Here is an 8,796-nt window from a genome sequence, read left to right as displayed (position 1 = left end):
GTTACCTTTTGAAAGGGTTAAATGTGAAGCATGCAAATGCGCTTTAGCTCGGCTAAGCAGATTTGTGTAGAGCGACGATTTTCAAACTAAGAATCATTAAAATGCACTTACTTCAACGAAAGGACAAAAGAATCGACCGATCGTCTGCAATCTGTTGAACCAGTTTACGACATGCCAATTTAGGATATATGCGAAAAAGAACGAATTAAAAAGGAAGACAATAATATTGCTTGTGAAGTTCTTGATATGAAGGCGGTGAATGTTACAAGTTTACGACGAAACTACAAACGGTATCGTCCTCCTATAGAAATATATGATAGTCAGGTCAGGTAAAATACGCGTAATAAAAGTACAGCTATAACTAAATAGAATCTGTTAGGATTGTCTCATTTTCAGGAAGACTTTCCAAACTCTAGCACTCACTATTAATGACAAATAATAGAACACAATTGATATAAATGTAATTCGTTTTTTAAAAGAATCGGTTTTAATATTAAAGTTGAATATTATTGTAATATCGACAATTAAAAAAAATATGTTGAATAATTTTGATTCCGAGATGTTGAATTGTTAATAAAAGGATCGTTGCAACAGTTCGTTTAAATTTGATTGTCATTATTGCTATAGCAAGAGAAGGACATTACTTGATCCTGAGACAATTAAAGCTATGGTCTAATCTACATTAGTCGTACAGTCTGTGTTGATGTAATGAGTTTCACTCATGCGTACATTATACATTTCACACGTAGGTATATGTACTTCGTATTGAAGTTTTGTCGTCAAATTATAGATTTTTTTTGTAGAAGACCTCCGTAAACAGTGCACCAGAGGAACAGGTTTTAAAATCAGTGCAGGCTGCTTGAGCTCTCAATCGATTTAGGTCGCAAGCTTGTGGCGATCAGTTGCGACAGACAATCTGATGCCAATATTAAAATTGACACTTTAGATTGACTGTCGTAACAAGCTTGCGACACAGCTTATGCGACTATTGTAGATGGGGCCAAAACGAAGAGCAGTTGGCATATGCTCACACACAGTCTTTTCGCGCGGTTCCGTCGAGACTGCGTCTTGAATTTTGTAAATAGCGAATGTAATGTTACGATTAACGTGTTATGCGAGTGTACAGTACAGTCGAATGTGTTACGTGGTGTAAGAAAGGAGCGCATTTGCACGTTGGCCTTATGCGACGATCCGATGCGATATCCAATATGTACCTTTCTATGTTATAAGATAAAGAAAACTTCGGACAAAGTTCAAATGAAAGTGAAACTCAACAACGAAAATTATGTCTTTTTTGTGCAATACCCTTCTTCTCCATCCCATCACGATCTCCTTCTGTAACTGTTATTACTTGCTCTGAAATTAATTTTGATTTCCATGTTTTGAGGGTCCTACTACTGGACTTGTCAGTAAGGCATTGTAGTGGGAGCCTACCTTAGACGCTCGGGGGAGTTTTTAGATTGAGATTCTATATGAAGGGTATAATTCGCGTATCTTGAATACTTGCGAGAATTGGAGCAAGTCCCGTTGGATCTCTGATGGTGGGTCGCCACATAATGTTGCTCCTTATTTGCGAATTCCACTCGTCAAAAAATAGAAAAAAATATACACGGAAGCTTTTAATTTCTATCGCTTAAATATTATTGCCTTAAATATAAAATTATCAGAAAAATCTACCGTGTTCTTCATCGTAAGTATCTTAACCTGAGAATAGTCACCCCCGAGATGTTTTACATCTCAACGACGAAAAAATGTAAATTATTGTAAAATATTATTTTGTATGAACATTAGTTAACAGATTTTCTTTCTTTTTTAACAATTATTCTTTAAATATAAAATTCTATTGAAAATCTGCAAGATAAAAAGGCGTTATATTAATTAAAATCATATAATTACTAATAATAAATATTGCAAAGAATATTACTACGTCGACCCGCCATCAGAATATTACTACCTCGACCTGCCATCAGAGGTCTATCGATATTCGCAAATTCTCAAAAGTGCTTTGACATGCGTATATTTCTTTATATAGATTCTCTTTTAAATAACTCCCCCAGGCGTCTAAGGTAGGCTTCCAGTTCCACTACAATATGCCTTACTAATGGGTCCAGTAGTGGAAGCTGGGACGAAACGCCAAGTAATATTCTTCGCAATATATTAAATTAATTTAATAGGATTTTTAATGTAATTTATTGGCTTTCATTGCCCTCTTTCTCTATATTATTTGTTTTAAACATATTGCGCCTTATTTTCAACATTTTTAAAATCTTTATTTTTTGGAAACACTATCATAATAGTTGCTTTCCATTTACACACAAGTGAAACTGAGTTTGAAATGAGGTGAGTATGCAATATCTCAGATTAATGACGTTATTACTTGCTTACTTTGATAAAATTTACAAATAACAACAGATTCATAACCTCAATTTTAAAGTGAGTCTACGAATTGCTCAGTAAAGCACATGATCTCGATCTTGCGCAGTTTGTAGGTAAAAACTTCAGTTGAATCTCACTTGTCAGAATGCAAAGAAAACGCGCATTCAACTTATGACGTCACAAGCAGTGTTGTTACAAGATGCTTTATAGGCCTGTCCTTTTTAGCTGAACTTTTGCACCAGTTCATCTTTCTTCCTTTTCTCTCCAGGAGAAGAGAAAAGAAAAAAAGATGAACTAGTTGCTAGTTGCAAAAGTTTAGTCAAAAAGAACAGACCTTATTTTCAATATCTAGGTACAGGTACAGGTATTCTAGAAAAAATGTACCAAGGTATATAGGGAGGGGGATACAAATATTAAAAAAATAAAATACCTATAGGGACACAGGTATAACAGATATTTTAAATGTACCTTAAAGGTACCTACTAGGTACTTTTATTTTTAACGTAAAATCTCAGAATAAATTGCATTTTCATGACAAAATGACGTTTCTAACGTTATTTTGATGTCAAAATGCAATTTCGACAGCTTGCTTGTTAGATATAATCTATATATTTCATATATCTGTACGTAATATTTACTTATTATTCATGTATGCATTTTATATGTATGTAACTATGTGTAAGTAACTAAAGTGTACCTAAATATAGGTACCGGTACACAAGAAATGGTACTTAGGCCGGTATTCATAGTCGGTTCTTATTTCAAGACTGTCTTAAGTAATGTCTTAAGATGTTAAAGCGGCCCTCTGATTGGTTCGTAACTCCTCAAGACTGAACTTAAGACGGTCTTGAATATAAGAACTAACTATGAATACCGGCCTTCGATATAGGTATAGGTACCAAAAAAAAGTAGCTCGATCGATACAGTTCCTACACTGTTAGGAATGCTTCCTTTACATATAAATGAAGCTCGTGATTATGAATGAAATTAAAAGTAACGAATAATTTAACTGAAAATTAAGTTACAATAGCTACTTAAATGTAACGAATGTGTACATTAAATTTCATAAAATTTTATGAAAAGTATATCAAATTTCACAAAGTTTCATGATAAATACATTAAATTTTATGTACGTGTATGCAAATATGTTTTTTGTTATAAATACATTAAATTTAATGTGATGTCATGAAATTGAATTCAAATTGTGTAACTTAAAAGTATATTAAATTTCATGAAATTTTTAACAGCATATAGGTACGCAAATTTATACCTAGTTACAGTATCTATAGGTACAAGTACACTGGTCACAAATGAGAATTATCTGATGTAAATGGAAAGCAACTATTATAAGCTTAATAATTATTCCATTTAATATTAATTTTTTACTTATTACTTTTTTTCAGAAAATTGTGATTAAATTCACTCTGTAATGTCCTCAAATATTAATACATCGGAAAACGATCAGTAATATACAATATGTTATTACAATAATAGTGATTTTAATTGGAATGTAAAAATGCTCCAGGTAGTTTACGTAAAAAGAATCTAGTGTCTATTCCCGACTTAATTCCAAACAAAAGTCTGGAAAATGACGCGTTTAGCGCAGGACGACAAAATACGAGACGGTATAATACGCATCCGCGCGTATCGTTTCGCGAATGCAATTGCGAACAAAAATCTGTGGTGAATTCAAGCTCAGCGAACATTGCTCGGTCGGGCATATGTGCATAACCAGTTACGGCTAGATTTCACGAGTTTGCCTAAGCGCCCGAGATGGAATCGCGGCTGTTATCGCGGCGACGAGGTAAAAGTGGATCTAACAGCAGTTTGTAAAAACGTGTACAATGTACGCACACACACGTGAACGCAGAATGTATTCAGGTGTAACAACGCTGAACACATCGTCGGAGAGTGACGACAGGGATGTTCCCCGAGCGCACATCTGGCCCACAAAAGATAACGATATCGGCCAACAATCCAATTGTGTTACCTGCCACTGTACGATACACTGCACACGTCGAGCACGTCCGATACGTATACGAGTATATAGTCGCAAAAAGCGCGATAGTTTTGCGCTGCCGTATTTGCGGCAATCATAGCATTCTACAATTAAGTTACGACGTGTTTCTCCTTTCTCTGTTTAATCTCAAATAGTTTTGGCGTTCTTTCATTTTCCTTTCGGGCTTTTTACGAGAAATTTCGGAAAATTTGTTGAGAACAGACGGATCCATACTAGGCTCGATGTACTGCGATAGCATTAACGTTTGTATAGATTATATACAGAAAGAACAATTTTGCCACGGAATATCTAAAAATCTAGCTACCCCAGATACAGATCTGAAAATAATTTTTTTATCGGACTATCAGAGTGATTATTATATGTAGTAGGTTGATCTCAAGCGTATATATTGAGCAATGTTGCAAAACAAAATTTAACATTCTAACAATCTGAGCATCCTACATAATTATTTTGACGAGTTAACAAAATTATTCTTAAATCCGCACCTAATTAAATTTTCGAATACCTCGGCAAAACTTTTCTGTCCATGAAGAAATCATATATGGATGCATATAAATTTTCTAACTTTGCAAGAAGAGAAGCTCGAAATGTTAAAGCGCGAAAGCATTTCATCTCGTATACACGTACGTGTACATACTTTTTGCGTTGTAATTATGATTGTATTTAATTATCCTTTTGTAATTCGTTATAATCGCCGGGTTATTAGCGACCGATTGGTGCGGAGCGCGTACAGCTCTCTGTATCCGGTTCGGCAGCTGTTTAGCATAAGGGCAAATTGCTTAAGAAAATAATGATTCTTCTGCGCCGCCGCCGCCGCCGCGCCGTCGTCTTTCGCCCGTCTTTTGCGACCCGCGCCTCCTTCCATCATTATCTGGAGATGCGGCAGGTGGCGATGACGTTCTCGCGCTCGGCAGTTCGGCTACCTGCCTCGAAAACGAGCGCGCGGTTTTAGTGTTTTACTCGCCGCGCGCAACGCCACGGGCGGCAGCATCATATATGCGTGTAACACACGAATCGCGAGTTGCACGTGTAACACGGGCGTTAGGGGAAGTTGACGCGGAGGGAACAGGAGGAGATCCGCAATACAGAACAAGAAACAACCGGCTATGCAAATATTTAAATGATTATTTGCGCACGCGGATGAATTTCGACTCTCAAAAATATTCGTAGAATTTTACGAGCATGCACCGAACACCAAAAATTAACAACAAATGATGATATTAAAATACGATATTAAAAACAAGCGACGAAAATAAAAGATGACAATATCTATCAAATTATTCCATAATATTTAAAAATGAGAAACGTTTCGACTTTTACATATAAGTCCTTTTCAATCTCATTGATATAATATATACACAATAATATTTAAAATATACCAAAAATTAACTCACAGTTATACTGTTCTATTATTTAAACGACAAGTTAATTAATTCTAACGTTAAAGCTAATAAGTTAAAAGTTAAATTAAACAAAAATCAGATCAGAGTGTTTTATTCCGATTTATTGCCTGCTTATTGTATATAGTATTAATTGTACCTGCAGTGAACTGCTTGAAAGAAGATCTAATTAATCTAACCAAAGTAAAAACGTGCTGCGTCAAATCGATTACGGATACTAAATACTGTTCCTTCTGAAGAAAAGAGAAAGCGCGATAGAGTAAGAATGAACATTTTTAAAAGATATTTCTCATTTGAAAAAACGATGAGTTGAAGCCTTTCGAAGCGACAATTTCGAGATCTGTTTTCTGGTGGCTAAACTAATGTAACTTAAAGTGTGATAAATATATGTTTGATATCTGGGTAAAAGCGACAGAGTTCTACTGCATGTCTAGCATAGGAATAAAAAAACACCTTCGATTAGATAATTACACAGGGATGTGGTACTATTATATAGAAATAATAGGACCACATAGAAAATAAATTAATTGAAAGAACGTATGAAACGTGTTTCTTACAGCCCATACTAGATAACATCCCTGTCTATGCAAGCAGGAGAAGGAAATCGATTTAAGCGTTAATCGATTTTGACGTCACCGGAGCTGTGAGAGATATACTATTTATGACTTCCACTTGGCTCCCATTTGCAATTAGAGCATCTCTATGATAATGCGCGATTTGCGGATGGCAGTTTCGTTGCCTGCAGATGAAGCGAAAGAATGCCGACCGGGCGAGCGAGCAGGTGCTCGAAACACAACCTCGCGCGATACGGGCTCTCTCTCTCTCTCTCCTCTCATCTCTTTCAATTCTCTCTCACGCTACGAACGTTCTTTACGTTCCTCCTCGCGAACATGTCGTTCTCAAGCGTATCTGCATCTTAGACATATCGAGTTCACGAACGAGATGATAGAAGAAAATCGATACATTTCAACAATTTAGATATCCCGTTTGAAAGAGTACATGTTGCATTCTTTAGAAAAAAGAAGTAAAAAAAAATGGTATCGAAAGTGTTATTTTTAACAAGCATCGATAATCTTTTGCTACGTGAAGCACAAGCGTTTCGAATAAAATTCGAGATAAAATTCAAAAGATAAGAGTCTCGCTGATTTTCTGACTGCGGTGTTCTTTACTTTTTATTTACGTCTTACAAAAATGAAAAAGATATTCTGAATTTGTAAATAATTAAAAACAGAAAATCGAATGACAACTAGAATTTGCCGTATACAAGTACTATATCGTTACGAAGAATGAAGATCATAAGACGCTGTTTTGCGGAAGCGTATAGCAACAATGAGAACCGCAAGTTACATGCGTGCACGCATCGCGAGACTGATTATGCGTTTGCAGCGCAAGGACACGCGATCCGGCCCCACGCCTCTTATTTTCGTGAAGGGCCGAAAAGCCGGACCGTGGGTACGCACCTGCTAAGAGGCAGGCGCAGGTGCATTTATCCGCCTTCGTAAGCATTACTTAATTTCCGACGGTTACACACATAGCGCGAGTATAGTAATTGGCTCAGTACGTACTTGACTCCAAAAAAAAAAAAAAGGGATATAGAAGGGCGTGCGTTTTAAACTGTTAATTCGACTTTATGTCATAGGCGTGCCGTCGTTCTCCATTCCTTTATAGTTCATATATTTTCTTTAATTTGATGCGAAATGACTAAAACACTTAATATTGAAAATCGTAAAATGACGAGAGAATGTAATAGCCAATAATCGTTACTGCTCCTGTTATAAAAGAAGAAGAAGTACATCCTGGATGATCGTGCTTGCTTTGATATTATAGATGTTTCACTACCCTCTTTTCTTCTTCTTCTCTTTCTCTTCCTCCCTCCCTCCCTCTCTCTCTTTCTCTCTCGTTCTAATTATCATTAATTACACTAGTTTTAATTTAACTAATTTTTAATTACACTCACCAAGTATGCCAGATTGTTCATATATTTCTTGATATATCCTATTTTTCTGTTTAATAATTTATTTCATTATGAAAAAACAAAGATGAGAAATAATTTTATTGCCAAGGAATGAAGGGGTTACCGTTTGCATCCTAGATACAGTTCGATAAAAGCAACCTTCGTGAATTTTTTAATGTTTGTTCGGTACGCTCACAGAGTATGTGTGTATCGACCAAATCAATTTCAACGGGAGTTTCATTACAAAGTCCCATTTCATTTTGAAACAGAACACATTATGGAGTTCGAGCACTCGTTTACGAGCATATTTAACGAATCTTATGATGGCACATTTTGATCGTACGCGTATTTTGTTGCAAATGCAACAATTTTATTGCTTAAACCGTTAAGCAAAAAATTTTTTAATTGTGTGAAATTATCTTAAACGTAAACAAGCATATAGAGATGAACTTTTACTACCATAGCGATTTTGATACGATCCCTGTAGATTCCAAAGATTTTCATCCTAATTTTCAAAATTACATAATTTTCAAAATTACATACACAAAATTAAATTTAATTTTGAGATAAGTTTAAAACAAATTTTGTTACTGATTTATTACTCTCTGTTAAATTTTTATATCGTTCCTATACACACGTATACAAAAATACGTTATACGTCTTCATCGTACATCTTTTGAAATAAAATCCTCAAGACATCAAATACATTCTTTTGTATTTTGTCGACTAGCATTTAAATATATTTCCCGAGATTCGTATGTGTTATAACTGACAGAAAAGGATTCTTTTCAGGATTTAACTCAGAAATTCGACTTAGTGCTGTTTAGACGGCAGATTGACCAGCGCAAAGCGACCATCGTGCCGAGAGAAATCGCGAGAAGGACCGCTAAGGAGGAACCGAGATGGCGAGAGACTTAGGTGCAACAGCGGCTATAAAGCAAGATTAATGAGGCGAAGTACGCTCTGGTAGGAAGCTGTCATGGTCCTGGCGCCAGCTGACCAGACGACTCGCACAACCAGCCACGGTATCGACCACACGTACATCC

The sequence above is a fragment of the Cyphomyrmex costatus genome, unplaced genomic scaffold, assembly GCF_001594065.2.
Source record: "Cyphomyrmex costatus isolate MS0001 unplaced genomic scaffold, Ccosl1.0 scaffold330, whole genome shotgun sequence".
Classification (NCBI taxonomy): Eukaryota; Metazoa; Arthropoda; class Insecta; order Hymenoptera; family Formicidae; genus Cyphomyrmex; species Cyphomyrmex costatus.
This window is presented reverse-complemented; position numbering follows the sequence as displayed.